The sequence below is a fragment of the Petromyzon marinus genome, unplaced genomic scaffold (assembly GCF_048934315.1).
Source record: "Petromyzon marinus isolate PM22_M1 ecotype Great Lakes invasive population unplaced genomic scaffold, UKy_Petmar_22M1.pri1.0 PM_G_Scaffold_18, whole genome shotgun sequence".
Lineage (NCBI taxonomy): Eukaryota > Metazoa > Chordata > Hyperoartia > Petromyzontiformes > Petromyzontidae > Petromyzon > Petromyzon marinus.
Window position 1 is genome coordinate 262,974 of NW_027422739.1, and position 19,386 is coordinate 282,359.

Genomic DNA, 19,386 nt, shown 5'->3' on the forward strand with positions numbered 1-19,386 from the left:
CACAATGGGCACATTACCTTTCGGTATGTTAATAGACATACGGATTGTACCTTCAAAATTAACAATCGAATGCTAATATCCTTAAAGACAAAGGATTGGATTCTAGGGGGGAGTTATAAGGCGGCTCAGAAGCAGAGCTCAATGCCATTTCGAGAGGAAACTTGATTAGGCTGGACGCTCGACTCGTCGTTCTGCTGATCGCCCTTCTACCACGAGACAACGCAGCCTGGCGAGCACAATTGCGTGGCGACAGACAGGCGACTTTGCTTCGGGAGAGTTAGTGTGGACATCTTCAGACGGGTTCCTGACATCGATACACCGTGAATCTATTTTAATGGATAATCTTTAAACATGTTCATCGTCAAATTGGCGTGATTTTCTTGTATTCGACGCGAGTGTCATTCTTGTATTAGCAGTTAACAAAATCAAAACTCAACGCTAAACATACTTGCGGCCGATAGCATATTTTTGACTCCATTACACAGCTACTGTTACGACGCTCACATGGCGCAGAAACACTCTCCACAGCCCCACGCATTCAGGGGCAAGAAGCCATTCCTGTGTACTGTGTGTGGGAAGGCATTTGCACATTCTTCAACTCTTCAAGCTCATCAGAAAACACACACGGGCGAGAAGCCATTTCCGTTTTCTGTGTGTGGGAAGGCATTTGCACGGTCATCAATTTTTCAAGACCATCAGAAAACACACACGGGCGAGAAGCCATTCCCATGTTCTGTGTGTGGGAAGGCTTTTGCATGGTCATTAATTATTCAAGACCATAAGAAAACACACACGGGCGAGAAGCCATTCCCATGCTCTGTGTGTGGAAAGGCATTTGCACAGTCATCAAAACTGAACAGGCATCAGAAGATCCACGATGATAGGAAACTGAAATCAAACGTTGAACTTCAAGGTGCTGCAATGAAACCTGAAGAAGATTCCACCTTCGATCCCATGCAGTTGGATCCCGAGAGATGGCTGGATGTAATGGAGTGGCTCGAGAGTCAAACCGAGAGCTCGGAATGACTGAAAAATAATGTTGCATGCGGTTTACCTAATTAAGCTGTATTGAGTACATTTGTGTGTTTATTTTAGACCAAGTAATACATTACAATTGAATATATCCGTAACCATGGGGACATGATGTCACCGTCCTGCCCCCTGTGCATGACGTCACCATACGTGACATCATCGTACCGGAGGCGAGCGTGACATGACATCACTAACTACTATACATCACACCTCCCCGTGAAAAAAAATCAGCCGACCCGGCTGCAACCCTTACAAAAGTGGAGCCCCGGCAACCCAGATAGATAGACATTAATGTAACAACAATGGTAACCGACACGCAAGAACGGGCAGACACGCATCAATCAGAAAACCGCGGTGTCTTAGAGCGTGTCCGTGTGGCCGGTCCATCTGCATGGCTCAAGTCCAACTTCGGAGAACAACAGGTAGAGCAGGAGTGACGAACAGGCGCTCCACTCCACCTTCAAGTCCACATCCGGTCAGCACGACCGGTGACTCCAAGCGTGGCAGGCGCCGGAAATCTGTGATGAGAGGGAGAACCCAACCTCCTGAGGCACAGCACCATAAAACGCGCCTCAGCATGTCGGACACGACAGCCACCCTGCCCCAGGGAGTAGAGAAGATTGTATACCGCCCAGCGGGAGAAAAGAAAACAAAAATATATAGATTCCGACGCGTTGGATGCACAACCAACACCGGTAATCGAACCGAAATCACACAATCACCCCATGGATGGCAGGGTCCCACACCAGCCTGCCACCGTCCCATCCGTCAGGTGGTGAGAAGGCACCCATCTACACACACCAATTAATATTCCGGACGTCTGTCTACGTCCCGGGTCGAGAAGTCATACTTCAGGGTCGACCCATGTACTGGGCAAAAAAGTCGCACTTCAGGGTTGTTCCAGTATCTACATTTTAAAATGTATATATAAAATCGACATGACACAAAAAATATGCCTGCTCTTGCCCAGAAATGGCGACCGCACGCGCGAACCGCATCTTCGTGGTTTCCCGCGCTTGCGTCCCAGCAGCCCTCACTGAGGACCACCACAGACATTACATGTCACCTGTTAGCTACCATCCTAAAACCGCACGCGTCGGCCATATCGGGGGGAATTTCCATGTTACCACCCCACAACCTTTCCAACGCAGCGTCACAACCAGTTGCACGCGTCGGCCGTATCGGGGGGGAATACCACGTCACCACCCCACCGCCTTTCCGACGCGGTGTTACATTGGAACAGTTTCACGTGTCAGCCGTATCGGGGGGAATTTTAAAGCGCATTTCTCTCCAAGACTCGCATTGCAGCATTCGGTTGTACACAATCGAGCGGAGAGAGCGATGCGATCTGGAGGCAATCCACAGCCCAACGCACCCCTGATCCATACAGAACCCAAGGGGCACCCTCGAACCCACCAGCGAGTTCGAACTGCACCGGTCATGTATATTTCAAAAATCCCACACAACCGCAACCATGGGATTTCCACGGGGCTTCGGCACAAAACTCAAGAACCACGCAACACTCAGTCATTCCACCCACAATCGCAATTTTGCAACATCACAACACATACAAATGTTTTAAATTAGGATCCCCCCATGAATCAATCCAATGCCGAATGGTCCAAATAATCGACGATGTCGTGCAATGCGGTACATGCAGTATATGCAGTATACGCAGTCCGTACATTGTCAATCATTTGGAGCAATGCTCCATCCAGTCCGCACATGGCAACACACACAAGCAATACTCCAGACAATCCGTACATAGTAAATAATCACAAGCAAGTACCCAACAGTCCATACACTGTTAACACTCTCGAGCAAGGATCCATAAGTCTATAAATTGATAACAATCACGAACAAAGCTCCATATGGCCTGTACCTTGGCAACAATGACGATCAAAGTTTCTCCCAGTCACACATGAACAATCACGAGCGAAGCTCCATACAGTATACACAATAACAACCGCGACTCCGCAACAACAAAAACGATGTAACAACGCGAGTCGTTAACACGGCAACCCACAGGATGTTAATGGGGCTCGGGACACCCGACAACAAATTAATCATTAACTGCCCCCTGAAGATAACGATCCCGACGCCGTAATTAACAACAACCACTGTTACAAAGCAGACACCCGCCACACACACAACCTGACTAACACGCTCCGCAACCCAGCGAGGTTAAAACAAAACACACGCGCAAACGCAACCCGGCGCACGCGAGATGGGTGAAGTTATTTTTTTTTTTAGGGCCGGGTGCTTATTGTCATGTCACGACTCGCCTGTGAGGCTGTGACGAGCAGAGGACGCCAGGGTGGAGACTTTAACACCGTGAAAGATCTTGGACGGTGAGCGTGGCATCCTCTTGCGACCCGAACCGGCCCCCCGGACTCGAACAGAAGACGGGGGCGTCACCAAGATGGCCGGAGATCCCCTCCCGCCGGTGTAGAAAATGACGGGGACATGTTATTGGCGGTGAATGGCGGCCACTCGTGCAGCGTTTTTTGGGTTTCCCGCACGCACGGGAACAGCGGCAATGGAGCCGTCTCCCCGCGGCCCCGGCATCCCGACTCGTTCGACCGGCTCCTCCAGCTTGGAGCTCGGTGAGTAGTGCCGCCGCCCCAAGCAAAACAATAAAATAAAAATAATCGGTGGGGTGGCGCTGTGCTGCGCGGCGCTCTCACCCAGGTGTCGGCGGCGGCGTGGAGACGCAGCCCCCGACCCGCTGTACGCCGCCAGGCAGTGGGTAACCGGGCCGCAAACCCCCGGGGCCACGTGGGGAATCTTCCCTCGCCGTCTTCCTCCATCAAAGACGTCTTGGTAAGTCGTCGTCTTCTTAACAGGTTTTACTTCTGACACCAGTTGTTGAGGCGTCAATGACGGCTCGGAGGCAGATCTTCGTGCAGGGGCTTGCGCCAGTTGTTTTATTAAAGACTTCTCTTCGCACACGACTCTGTGTACTGCCCACTCACCGCTTACACTCCACACCCCAGGGGAAGGGCACTGGGGAGATCCCTAGCACACCCACAGGCTCCCCGAGCCGGGTGCTAATTTTCCCCTACCCTGGGTCCCAACTTGCAACTTCACATGTTCCTGTCTCCCCGCAACGACCTCGAACCCGTCACGGGTCTCAACCTAAATATCCCAGGGGGACATGATGTCACCGTCCCGCCCCCTGTGCATGATGTCACCATACGTGACGTCATCATACCGGAGGGCGAGCGTGACATGACGTTACTAACTACTACCCTACAGAAGTATTAGAATTACACCGTGGTCATATTAGAATCGCACTTTGCTAATATGTATGTATAGTGTACGTGCATGTGAACTGTGCTCGTATGTACGTAGTATGTATGTATGCCATTTGGCCTTGCGAACCAGGGGTCAGATATGCGAACTCTGGGGTGCGAGATTAGGATCGATTGAAAATTATTAGAATAACACTATGGTAGTATTAGAATTACACTGAGCTAGAGTGTATGTTATATGTAGATGCGCATTGGGAGTAATAAATGCATCCTGTGAGGTGCGTGGTTTAGATTAGCATCAAAATAAGTAACAATGTGGTCCTATTAGAATCTCACTATCTACTGCTGCTGTTTTGCGGGTGGCGGCTTCCGATTCTGGCTCTGCTCTTCCTTTCCTCGCCTGGATGGTGCCGCGGGACGCAGCATCTCTTCCGACAGGCGTTGCAGCAGCTGGGTGATGGCATCCGAGAGTTTGTCAACTTTCTGTTCAAGTTGAGGCCGTCTCCCTCGTGGTCTCCTGTCTCCGGGCATGCTGTGGGTTTCCCATGGCCGATGTGGAGCTGCATGTTGAATCGGGTGTAGACGTTATTTTAGCAATATATTTAAGGACAGTGTTGTGTTTAGAATGCGTCTAGACAAGGAAGGTGACTTGTTCTGCACGGGCAGCCCAAATGATTACAATTTCTGTCATTAAACAATTTACTCTTGAGTAGCATTCGTTTAGCCCCGCTGTTACGAACCTAAACGCAGTAATGTTGAAACAAAGTAAACTTTAGTCGCTCACATCTCAGCTCAGACATGATCATCGCAATTATTTCCAAAGACGTGTGGGGTCCCGCAAAAGTAGTGCCCGGCCACAAATAGCGGGAATCAGAATTGGGTGCATCACCCTCGCAGGAAGGTGGTGTTCCGTGATGGGATAACGTCTTTGATCAAAGACTCTGATCAAACGCATCCGATTGATGCCCTTGATCGATGCTTTGCTCAACTCTGACGCTGTTAACTCTCACATAATAAGCTCTAACAGTGTGAACACTGCAACCTATACACTTCAACCTATCCATTGTAACGGTATTAAAATAAATACTATAAGCTGCTAAAGTTTTGAATAACATAAATGTAGGTGCGGGATTGTAATCGCATGAGAATAATTTGAATCACACTGTGTGCGTAATGGCATCATACAAACATGGTTCCTCCAGTCTATCATATTTATTTCAATACAACACGTATTTACAGTCAATATTAACAGCTGTGCACGTTTATTGCTCGAACTGCCTGGTTGCGATACACCTGACGGTCAAAAAGGTGACGCATCTGTGGGCTTCAACTCACCGCCTTATCTGCAAACAACCAGCCGTTAGCGGCACAGTGCTAAGGTGCCAAGGAAGCATCCATCGTGTGGCCTGAGCGAGAGCCCGCAGCAAGCACTCATGAGGTGTTGGCCAGGCTTTGGCTACACGCAGGTTCAGCGCTGCTGAGAGTGAAGCCTCCTGTAGACGCTCACTACAGGGCTTAACAGTCACCGACGGTCGATCTTCATTGGTATGCACGTCAATCCAACTCCGCGGAGACATTTCCACACGTTCCTAAATCCTTTACTGGAGAAGAAGGTTCTACAGATCACCCCTGGTGCGTTCTAAACAGCGCTGCAACTGTGATTCTGTGAGAAGCCTTAGGCTACTGCAAGTGGCTATTTCTAACCCCCACAACGAGCACAGCCAAACCTGGACGAATTTCTCAGCCTAGGTCTATTAAAACGGTGCAGTAAACTGCCATAAGGTTCACCACAATACCTGTACCACAGCTCGGCACAAATACATTTCTGCCATCCGAACACAGATGCCGATTCCCGGACTGCAGGATTCAAACCTCGGTCCATTTTTGCCGCGAGGCACAAATGCCGCAAATTTCCCCCCACTTCTGATGAGCACAGTTGCCTACGTACGGCACGAAAGAAGTTTGACGTACGTCCAACTGTGCTGCCACCCTGCCACTCCGAACACGGCAGTGACTGCTTCACATCGAGAAGACGCCGATCGTTTCAATGTTGAAGACAATGTGTGAGCTAGAGAGACGACTTCACATCCCAATGCGGGTGGATCGAACCGATCGCGCGTCGTCCGGGGGCGGTGGCGGTGGGGGGGAACTCGATGCAGAACAAACCGTCACAGTCCCTGTGGCCACTTATCCACCCACTCCCAAAGTCCCCGGGGCCGCTGCCCTGACCAGCACATGCAAGCAGCATCTTCAAAGTGGGTTTGGAGTCGTTTTATTTAGAGAAGCCGGTGGGGGGGTGGGGGGGCTGTAGCGAGACTTGTAGTATGATGGTGGGGGTGGTAGGGGTGGTGGGGGAGCGATGGTGGTGGGCAAACATTGAGGGTGCGAGAGGGCCGACGATGGCGGGGGGGAAAGGAACACGGCACAGACCGCGGGGCCGTCATCTGGGGCGCCGTTCTGCGTTTATACTTTGCGCAAAAGTGCATGTTTTTTTGTCAACCTTGTGGTCTGGGCAATACTCGGCTGTTTTTAACAACTCAAAACGCTAACTAAAAACTTTCGGGAAAAACCACCCACTAATTATTCACAGATATTTATTTCGTTAAAAAAAACCCATCAGCTCTGTGTTCAATGATTACATTATTAAAGCACTATCCAAACGTCTTCACCTCAAGTATTGTGATATGGAGTTCTTTAACCCTTTCAGTGCAGGCGTTGGCCGCTGACTGGTTGGGCTAGAGCTGGCCCAACCAACGCTTCTTGTCGAGGAACTTAAATGCGGCGACTACAGCGGGCCCAGCTGTGTTGATGAGAATGTCCTACAGAGGCCGATGTGAGCACGATGCTACGTAAAGTTTTAAGTGGGCACACAGAGAAAGCTGCCAGACTACGTGCAGAATCGACAGCGAGGAGACTGGACGGCCTCAATAGGTGCGCATTCAGCAGCCGTCGCAAGCTTTTAGAATGGACCATGACAAAAATGTAATGAACGTGTGTGAACAGTACTCGTGTGTGTATAGTGGATTTTTCTCTAATATTAAGATATTTTTTAAGACAAGAATGTGATTTAGAATAAGCTTGACTTGTAATTCCGATTATAATGACCTTTGTTTTTAGCACGCAATACATTTTATGTACATCGTTGTTTGCCGGCAGATTACGTGGTTCATTGTAGAGGGAATCAATAGACTGGATTCAATGTCCGTGACGATAGAAACTCAATGGATGGATCAACAGGTAATCTACATTGCTCCGTCGCCAGTGCTGCAACGTCACGGCGCACTGTGAAATCATGGTACGGGAGCCTTACTTCATGAAAATGTCTCCTTAATCTAAAACCCAACTCATTTATCCAGCACATGCTCCCAGTCAGTTTATATTAGTTTGGCGCAGGAGAGAACGGACCTCAATGGTAATACAAACGAACAACAATAACTTCCGATTTAAAACTTTTGTGACTGCAAGGATTCATCTTCTTTGGTTCTTTCGGTAAAGTCACGTAGAATTAGAATAAAATAATGAATTGATAAAATAAAATAACACAATAATATTCTCACGACGTTTCGGCCACAACACAAGCGGCCTTCATCAGGTGAAGGGACGAGACTGTCTGGAGGACAGCGCTGGAGTGAAAAAGCCACGCTCAGATCACGACCTTTAAGCTGTGTGAGAAGAAACAAAGCGCTTTGACAAAGGAATTAGCATATAATTTAGCATTGAGATGGCTGAGTGATTAGCTTGTGACTGGTCACAGAAATGGCTATGTTAAAGTTAAAGCATACACATCCGCAAAGGCACCCCTTGACAAAGGAATTAGCATAGAATTTAGCATTGAAATAGCTAAGTTAAAGTATACACATCCGCAGAGGCACCCCTTGACAAAGGAATTAGCATAGAATTTAGCATTGAAATAGCTGAGTGATTAGCTTGTAACTGGTCACAGAAATAGCTATGTTAAAGTCAGAGCATATACATTCACCGAGGCACCTAGTACAAATCAAACATGAGAATTTAGCATTGAAATAACTAGGCGAATTTAGCATTGAAATAACTGAGTGATTAGCTTGTGACTGGTCACAGAAATGGCTATGTTGAAGTCAAGGCCTACACATCTGAGCTATTCACAGTAACTGGGTATACAATACAATATATAATGAATACTACATAGTGAACCAATAAAAAACTAAAATATAAATCACCTCAATGTTATCAATAAACTCTATATTCTCCAATCAACTAAGCCACCAACAATAAGTCGTTATATATCACGATGCTATATGGCAAAAAAATGGGTGGATTCTTACCCTCAACTTTAGCAACACGGATAGCTACGGGCCCCGTTCAGACGGACGAGTTCATCCATGGTCGGAACAGAGGAGGGGGAGAGAGACAGCTGCGAGGCGCTGTTATACTCCATGTTGTAAACCATACCATTAACCGTGGTGTGAGAGGTATTAAGAGTCAATGCCAGCGAAAGAGCTGCGGTCTGAAGGTGATTGTAAGATACAATTAATTAAGAACGGAAATGGTTTAAAACATCTTTCCAATGGTTACTAAGCCAGAATCCATCTTCTCGGTTGAAATTGTCTCTGTGCTTGTATATGTGAATGGCCTCATGAACGAATCTCTCATGGTAGCCGGTTGGTTTGCAAAGAACCTCCGTCTTGGAGAAGTCAATGTCATGTGAGCCCACTGAATTATAACAGTGATCTGCCACGGCAGAGGAGTTCGTTCTACCGTGTTTCAAGTCTGCTTTATGTTCGCGGATGCGGTCCGAGATATGTCGTTTGGTTTCTCCAATGTAGCGGGTACCACAGAGGCACTTTAGTTTGTAAACGCCCGGGTACTGTATGTCTGGAACAGCATCTTTTACAGATGGAACTAGATCACAGATTTTATGTACTGTGTTGAATCGGACCTGGATCTTGTGTTTATTCAGGATTTTGGAGATCTTTTTAGTGACCCCTGCAATGTAGGGTAAGGTGATGGTTTTGAGTGGCTCCACAAGAGGATCCTTCTTCATGACTGGAGTGATGGCTTTGCAGATTGTGTAGTCGGAGTAACCATTAGCCCTGAGAGCCTGGTGTACGTGCTTGAGTTCACTGGTAATGTGTTCCTGGTCGGAAATGCATTGGGCTCTATGGTATAGAGTCTTGATGAGGGAGTTCTTCTGGGATGGATGGTGGTGGGAATCCGGTTTCAAGTAAGCATCTGTATGGGTAGCTTTCCTGTAGACAGAGTGGCTCATTGAACCATCATGTCTTCTTATTCTTAGTTATTTCGGTAAAGTCACGTTGAAGGGAAACAATAAAATAATAAAATAATAAAATATATATTTTATTGTTTCCCTTCAACGTGACTTTACCGAAAGAACTAAGAATATGAATTACTGCAGTCACGAAAGCTTTAAATCAAAATTTAAAATCATGTCTTCTTTTAATTAAGACATCCAAAAAGGGTAGTTTGCCATCTTTTTCGACCTCCATGGTAAATCTGATGGCTGGGTGTATGTAATATTTCTGATGGTCTGAAATCCGTTTTAGCTAAAGGTATAAACTTTGCTGTCACACCGAGACACTTACCGGTTAATGATATCATTGCCTATGTCGACGTTGCACTCAAGGGCTTGAGTCACATCTCTGCAGACGTAGCAAGATCTGAAATCGCTGCAACCCTCAAAAACGCTAAGTTGCCACCCAGCAACATCAGCAAAGACGAACGTTTTGAATTATCTCAATTAAAAAAGAAAAGTGATATTGTCGTCCTCTCAGCCGACAAGGGCAATGCCACTGTCATCATGGACAAAACAGAATATAACAACAAAATCAATTGAGTGTCCTTGTTGACAAGCATGTTCTGCCACTGCCGACAGTTGTGTTTGAGATAATTTAATATTTCTCTGATGTTCTTTTAGTCTTACGCGGATGTTACGTCCCGTCTGTCCAATGTAGCAGCTGCCACATAAACAATTAATCCGATATACACCTTCTGTTGATAATTTATGTAATGCATCTTTAGTGCAAGATACTAGTTTTTGAATTTTGTGTACTGTACCAAATCTTACTGTAATGTTTTGCTTTTGCAAAACACGGGCTAATTTGTCAGTTACTCTTGAGATATATGGAATTTTTATTGTTTTAACAATCTGGTCGCTTTCAGCAGTATTGCTTTGCGATCGTGATTTGGCATTCAGTGCTCTGTTAATTTGAGCATTATTGTAGCCATTCTGTCGTAGTGCATCTTTAACGTGTTTAATCTCTCTCACTAGACTCTCATCATCTGACACTGTTTTAGCCCGATGTATGAGCGTCTTGATAAGAGAGGATTTCTGAGCTGGATGATGATGTGATTCTGCATTCAGATAGGCATCAGTGTGCGTTTGCTTTCTGTAAACGCTGTGTGTTATTTTACCGTTTAGGCCATGTCCAAGCAAAATATCTAGGAATGGGAGTGTGTTATTCACCTCCATTTCCATGGTGAACTGGATGGCCGGGTTTTGTGCATTGAGATGATTTAGAAAATCATTAAGTGTATCTTTACCATGTGGCCAGACAACCAAAGTGTCATCCACATATCTAAACCAAAAGGATGGTTTTAATGTGCTCGAGGCAAGTGCTCTTATTTCAAAGTTTTCCATGTACAAATTTGCTATAGCAGGGGATAAAGGAGAACCCATTGCTGCTCCTTCCTTTTGTTTATTTACCAGCGAAACGTCCTACTCAAACTGTAAATGTGGATTCACTCTTCAACACACCGGTGGGCTAAAGTATTGAATTGTCTTTTGTCAACGTGACACTTTTTTTGCTGATTGGCCCTGTCGGGTGGTGGAAGGTTACGACACATTTATAAATAAACGCGATCTAACCCAAAAACCTTTATTATGAATACAATAACGGTACTGACTGGGCTAATGATAAAATAACGGTACTCACTGGGCTAATGATAAAATAACGGTACTCACTGGATTAATGATAAAATAACGGTACTCACTGGGCTAATGATAAAATAACGGTACTCACTGGGCCAATGATAAAATAACGGTACTGACTGGGCTTATGATAAAATAACGGTACTCACTGGGCTAATGATAAAATAACGGTACTCACTGGGCTAATGATAAAATAACGGTACTCACTGGGCTAATGATAAAATAACAGTACTCGCTGGGCTAATGATAAAATAACGGTACTCGCTGGGCTAAGGATAAAATAACGGTACTCGCTGGGCTAATGATAAAATAATGGTACTCGCTGGGCTAATGATAAAATAACGGTACTCGCTGGGCTAATGATAAAATAACGGTACTCACTGGGCTAATGATAAAATAACGGTACTCACTGGATTAATGATAAAATAACGGTACTCACTGGGCTAATGATAAAATAACGGTACTCACTGGGCCAATGATAAAATAACGGTACTGACTGGGCTTATGATAAAATAACGGTACTCACTGGGCTAATGATAAAATAACGGTACTCACTGGGCTAATGATAAAATAACGGTACTCACTGGGCTAATGATAAAATAACAGTACTCGCTGGGCTAAGGATAAAATAACGGTACTCGCTGGGCTAATGATAAAATAATGGTACTCGCTGGGCTAATGATAAAATAACGGTACTCGCTGGGCTAATGATAAAATAATGGTACTCACTGGATTAATGATAAAATAACGGTACTCACTGAGCTAATGATAAAATAATGGTACTCACTGGGCCAATGATAAAATAACGGTACTGACTGGGCTTATGATAAAATAACGGTACTCACTGGGCTAATGATAAAATAATGGTACTCGCTGGGCTAATGATAAAATAACGGTACTCACTGGATTAATGATAAAATAACGGTACTCACTGGGCTAATGATAAAATAACGGTACTCACTGGGCCAATGATAAAATAACGGTACTGACTGGGCTTATGATAAAATAACGGTACTCGCTGGGCTAATGATAAAATAATGGTACTCGCTGGGCTAATGATAAAATAACGGTACTCGCTGGGCTAATGATAAAATAACGGTACTCACTGGGCTAATGATAAAATAACGGTACTCACTGGATTAATGATAAAATAACGGTACTCACTGGGCTAATGATAAAATAACGGTACTCACTGGGCCAATGATAAAATAACGGTACTGACTGGGCTTATGATAAAATAACGGTACTCACTGGGCTAATGATAAAATAACGGTACTCACTGGGCTAATGATAAAATAACGGTACTCACTGGGCTAATGATAAAATAACAGTACTCGCTGGGCTAAGGATAAAATAACGGTACTCGCTGGGCTAATGATAAAATAATGGTACTCGCTGGGCTAATGATAAAATAACGGTACTCGCTGGGCTAATGATAAAATAATGGTACTCACTGGATTAATGATAAAATAACGGTACTCACTGGGCTAATGATAAAATAACGGTACTCACTGGGCCAATGATAAAATAACGGTACTGACTGGGCTTATGATAAAATAACGGTACTCACTGGGCTAATGATAAAATAACGGTACTCACTGGGCTAATGATAAAATAACGGTACTCACTGGGCTAATGATAAAATAACAGTACTCGCTGGGCTAATGATAAAATAACGGTACTCGCTGGGCTAAGGATAAAATAACGGTACTCGCTGGGCTAATGATAAAATAATGGTACTCGCTGGGCTAATGATAAAATAATGGTACTCGCTGGGCTAATGATAAAATAACGGTACTCACTGGGCTAATGATAAAATAACGGTACTCACTGGATTAATGATAAAATAACGGTACTCACTGGGCTAATGATAAAATAACGGTACTCACTGGGCCAATGATAAAATAACGGTACTGACTGGGCTTATGATAAAATAACGGTACTCACTGGGCTAATGATAAAATAACGGTACTCACTGGGCGAATGATAAAATAACGGTACTCACTGGGCTAATGATAAAATAACAGTACTCGCTGGGCTAATGATAAAATAACGGTACTCGCTGGGCTAAGGATAAAATAACGGTACTCGCTGGGCTAATGATAAAATAATGGTACTCGCTGGGCTAATGATAAAATAACGGTACTCGCTGGGCTAATGATAAAATAACGGTACTCACTGGGCTAATGATAAAATAACGGTACTGACTGGACTAATGATAAAATAACAGTACTCACTGGGCTAATGATAAAATAACGGTATTCGCTGGGCTAATGATAAAATAATGGTACTCGCTGGGCTAATGATAAAATAACGGTAATCACTGGGCTAATGATAAAATAACGGTACTGACTGGACTAATGATAAAATAACAGTACTCACTGGGCTAATGATAAAATGACGGTACTCACTGGGCTAATGATAAAATCACAGTACTCACTGGGCTAATGATTGAATAACGGTACTCACTGGGCTAATGATAACATAACGGTACTCACTGGGCTAATGATTAAATAAAGGTACTGACTGGGCTAATGATAAAATAACAGTACTCACTGGGCTAAAGAAAAAATAACGGTACTCACTGGGCTAATGATTAAATAACAGTACTCGCTGGGCTAATGATAAAATAACGGTACTCACTGGGCTAAAGAAAAAATAACGGTACTGACCGGGCTAATGATGAAATAACGGTACTCACTGGGCTAATGATAAAACAACGGTACTCACTGGCCTAATGATAAAATAAGGGTACTGACCGGGCTAATGATAAAATAACGATACTCACTGGGCTAATGACAAAATAACGGTACTCACTGGGCTAATGATAAAATAACGGTACTCACTGGGCTAATGATAAAATAACGGTACTCACTGGGCTAATGATTAAATAACAGTACTCGCTGGGCTAATGATAAAATAACGGTACTCACTGGGCTAAAGATAAAATAACGGTACTGACCAGGCTAATGATGAAATAACGGTACTCACTGGGCTAATGATAAAACAACGGCACTCACTGGCCTAATGATAAAATAACGGTACTGACCGGGCTAATGATAAAACAACGGTACTCACTGGCCTAATGATAAAATAACGGTACTGACCGGGCTAATGATAAAATAACGGTACTCACTGGGCTAATTATTAAATAACGGTACTGACTGGGCTAATGATAAAATAACGGTACTCACTGGGCTAATGATAAAATAACGGTACTCACTGGGCTAATGATTAAATAACAGTACTCGCTGGGCTAACGATAAAATAACGGTACTCACTGGGCTAAAGATAAAATAACGGTACTCACTGGGCTAATGATAAAATAACGGTACTCACTGGGCTAATGATAAAATAACGGTACTGACCGGGCTAATGATGAAATAACGGTACTCACTGGGCTAATGATAAAACAACGGTACTCACTGGCCTAATGATAAAATAACGGTACTCACTGGGCTAATGATAAAATAACGGTACTAACTGGGCTAATGATAAAATAACGGTACTCACTGGGCTAATGATAAAAAAACCATACTCACTGGGCTAATGATAAAATAACGGTACTCACTGGGCTAATGATAAAATAACGGTACTCACTGGGCTAATGACAAAATAACGGTACTCATTCGGCTAATGATAAAATAACGGTACTCACCGGGCTAAAAATAAAATAACGGTACTCACCGGCCTAATGATAAAATAACGGTACTCACTGGGCTAATGATAAAATAACGGTACTCACTGGGCTAATGATAAAATAACGGTACTCACTGGGCTAATGATAACATAACGGTACTGACTGGGTTAATGATAAAATAATGGTACTCACTGTGCTAATGATAAAATAATGGTACTCACTGGGCTGATGATAAAATAACGGTACTCGCTGGGCTAAGGATAAAATAACGGTACTCGCTGGGCTCATGATAAAATAACGGAATTCGCTGGGCTAATGATAAAGTAACGGTACTCGCTGGGCTAATGATAAAATAACGGTACTCACTGGGCTAATGATAAAATAACGGTACTGACTGGACTAATGATAAAATAACAGTCCTCACTGGGCTAATGATAAAATAACGGTACTCACTGGGCTAATGATAAAATAACGGTACTCACTGGGCTAATGATAAAATAACGGTACTCACTGGGCTAATGATAGAATGACGGTACTCACTGGGCTAATGATAAAATAACGGTATTCACTGGGCTAATGATAAAATAATGGTACTCACTGGGCTAATGATAAAATAACCATACTCACTGGGCTAATGATAAAATAACGGTACTCACTGGGCTAATGATAAAATAACGGTACTCACTGGGCTAATGATAAAATAACCATATTCACTGGGCTAATGATGAAATAACGGTACTCGCTGGGCTAAGGATAAAATAACGGTACTCGCTGGGCTAAGGATAAAATAACGGAACTCGCTGGGCTAATGATAAAATAACGGTACTCGCTGGGCTAATGATAAAATAATGGTACTCACTGGGCTAATGATAAAATAACGGTACTCACTGGGCTAATGATAAAATAACGGTACTGACTGGACTAATGATAAAATAACAGTACTCACTGGGCTAATGATAAAATAACGGTACTCACTGGGCTAATGATAAAATAACGGTACTCACTGGCCTAATGATAAAAAAACGGTACTGACTGGACTAATGATAAAATAACAATCCTCACTGGGCTAATGATAAAATAACAGTACTCGCTGGGCTAATGATAAAAAAACGATACTCGCTGGGCTAATGATAAAATAACGGTACTCACTGGGCTAATGATAAAATAACGGTACTGACTGGACTAATGATAAAATAACAATCCTCACTGGGCTAATGATAAAATAACGGTACTCACTGGGCTAATGATAAAATAACGGTACTCACTGGGCTAATGATAAAATAACGGTACTCACTGGGCTAATGATAAAATAACGGTACTCACTGGGCTAAGGATAAAATAATGGTACTCACTTGCCTAATGATAAAATAACGGTATTCACTGGGCTAATGATAAAATAATGGTACTCACTGGGCTAATGATAAAATAACGGTACTCACTGGGCTAATGATAAAATAACCATACTCACTGGGCTAATGATAAAATAACGGTACTCACTGGGCTAATGATAAAATAACGGTACTCACTGGGCTAATGATAAAATAACCATACTCACTGGGCTAATGATAAAATAACGGTACTCACTGGGCTAATGATTAAATAACGGTACTCACTGGGCTAATGATAAAATAACGGTACTCACTGGGCTAATGATAAAATAACGGTACTCACTGGGCTAAAGATAAAATAACGGTACTCACCGGCCTAATTATAGAATAACGGTACTCACTGGGCTAATGATAAAATAACGGTACTCACTGGGCTAATGATAAAATAATGGTACTCACTGGGCTAATGATAACATAACGGTACTGACTGGGTTAATGATAAAATAACGGTACTCACTGTGCTAATGATAAAATAACGCTACTCACTGGGCTAATGATAAAATAACGGTACTCACTGGGCTAATGATAAAATAACAGTACTCGCCGGGCTAATGATGAAATAACGGTACTCGCTGGGCTAAGGATAAAATAACGGTACTCGTTGGGCTAAGGATAAAATAACGGTACTCGCTGGGCTAATGATAAAATAACGGTACTCGCTGGGCTAATGATAAAATAACGGTACTCGCTGGGCTAATGATAAAATAACGGTACTCACTGGGCTAATGATAAAATAACCATACTCACTGGGCTAATGATAAAATAACGTTATTCACTGGGCTAATGATAAAATAATGGTACTCACTGGGCTAATGATAAAATAACGGTACTCACTGGGCTAATGATAAAATAACCATACTCACTGGGCTAATGATAAAATAACGGTACTCACTGGGCTAATGATAAAATAACGGTACTCACTGGCTAATGATAAAATAACCATACTCACTGGGCTAATGATAAAATAACGGTACTCACTGGGCTAATGATTAAATAACCGTACTCACTGGGCTAATGATAAAATAACGGTACTCACTGGGCTAATGATAAAATAACGGTACTCACTGGGCTAAGGATAAAATAACGGTACTCACCGGCCTAATGATAGAATAACGGTACTCACTGGGCTTATGATAAAATAACGGTACTCACTGGGCTAATGATAAAATAACGGTACTCACTGGGCTAATGATAAAATAACGGTACTGACTGGGTTAATGATAAAATAACGGTACTCACTGTGCTAATGATAAAATAACGCTACTCACTGGGCTAATGATAAAATAACGGTACTCACTGGGCTAATGATAAAATAACAGTACTCGCCGGGCTAATGATGAAATAACGGTACTCGCTGGGCTAAGGATAAAATAACGGTACTCGTTGGGCTAAGGATAAAATACCGGTACTCGCTGGGCTAATGATAAAATAACGGTACTCGCTGGGCTAATGATAAAATAACGGTACTCGCTGGGCTAATGATAAAATAACGGTACTCACTGGGCTAATGATAAACTAACCATACTCACTGGGCTAATGATAAAATAACGTTATTCACTGGGCTAATGATAAAATAATGGTACTCACTGGGCTAATGATAAAATAACGGTACTCACTGGGCTAATGATAAAATAACCATACTCACTGGGCTAATGATAAAATAACGGTACTCACTGGGCTAATGATAAAATAACGGTACTCACTGGGCTAATGATAAAATAACCATACTCATTGGGCTAATGATAAAATAACGGTACTCACTGGGCTAATGATTAAATAACGGTACTCACTGGGCTAATGATAAAATAACGGTACTCACTGGGCTAATGATAAAATAACGGTACTCACTGGGCTAAGGATAAAATAACGGTACTCACCGGCCTAATGATAAAATAATGGTACTCACTGGGCTAATGATAAAATAACGGAACTCACTGGGCTAATGATAAAATAACGGTACTCACTGGGCTAATGATAACATAACGGTACTGACTGGGTTAATGATAAAATAACGGTACTCACTGTGCTAATGATAAAATAACGCTACTCACTGGGCTAATGATAAAATAACGGTACTCACTGGGCTAATGATAAAATAACAGTACTCGCCGGGCTAATGATGAAATAACGGTACTCGCTGGGCTAAGGATAAAATAACGGTACTCGTTGGGCTAAGGATAAAATAACGGTACTCGCTGGGCTAATGATAAAATAACGGTACTCGCTGGGCTAATGATAAAATAACGGTACTCGCTGGGCTAATGATAAAATAACGGTACTCACTGGGCTAATGATAAATTAACGGTACTGACTGGACTAATGATAAAATAACAGTACTCACTGGGCTAATGATAAAATAACGGTACTCACTGGGCTAATGATAAAATAACGGTACTCACTGGGCTAATGATAAAATAACGGTACTCACTGGGCTAATGATAAAATAACGGTACTCACTGGGCTAATGATGAAATAATGGTACTCACTGGGCTAATGATAAAATAACGGTACTCACTGAGCTAATGATAAAATAACGGTACTCACTCGGCTAATGATAAAATAACGGTACTCACTGGGCTAATGATAAAATAACCATACTCACTGGGCTAATGATAAAATAACGGTACTCACTGGGCTAATGATAAAATAACGGTACTCACTGGGCTAATGATAAAATAACAGTACTCGCTGGGCTAATGATAAAATAACGGTACTCGCTGGGCTAATGATAAAATAACGGTACTGACTGGGCTAATGATAAAACAACGGTACTCACCGGCCTAATGATAAAATAACGGTACTCACTGGGCTAATGATAAAATAACGGTACTCACTGGGCTAATGATAAAATAACGGTACTGACTGGGTTAATGATAAAATAACAGTACTCACTGTGCTAATGATAAAATAACGGTACTCACTGGGCTAATGATAAAATAACGGTACTCACTGGGCTAATGATAAAATAACGCTACTGACTGGGCTAATTATAAAATAACGGTACTCACTGGGCTAATGATAAAATAACGGTACCGTGCATTAGTGCACCTGTGTGGTGCCACAACAGCGAAGCCGCTCCGTCGAAACCGGGGCAGTCGCTGTGCTGCTGCGACCGAGAAGCCACCCGGCTCCCGTCACAGCACT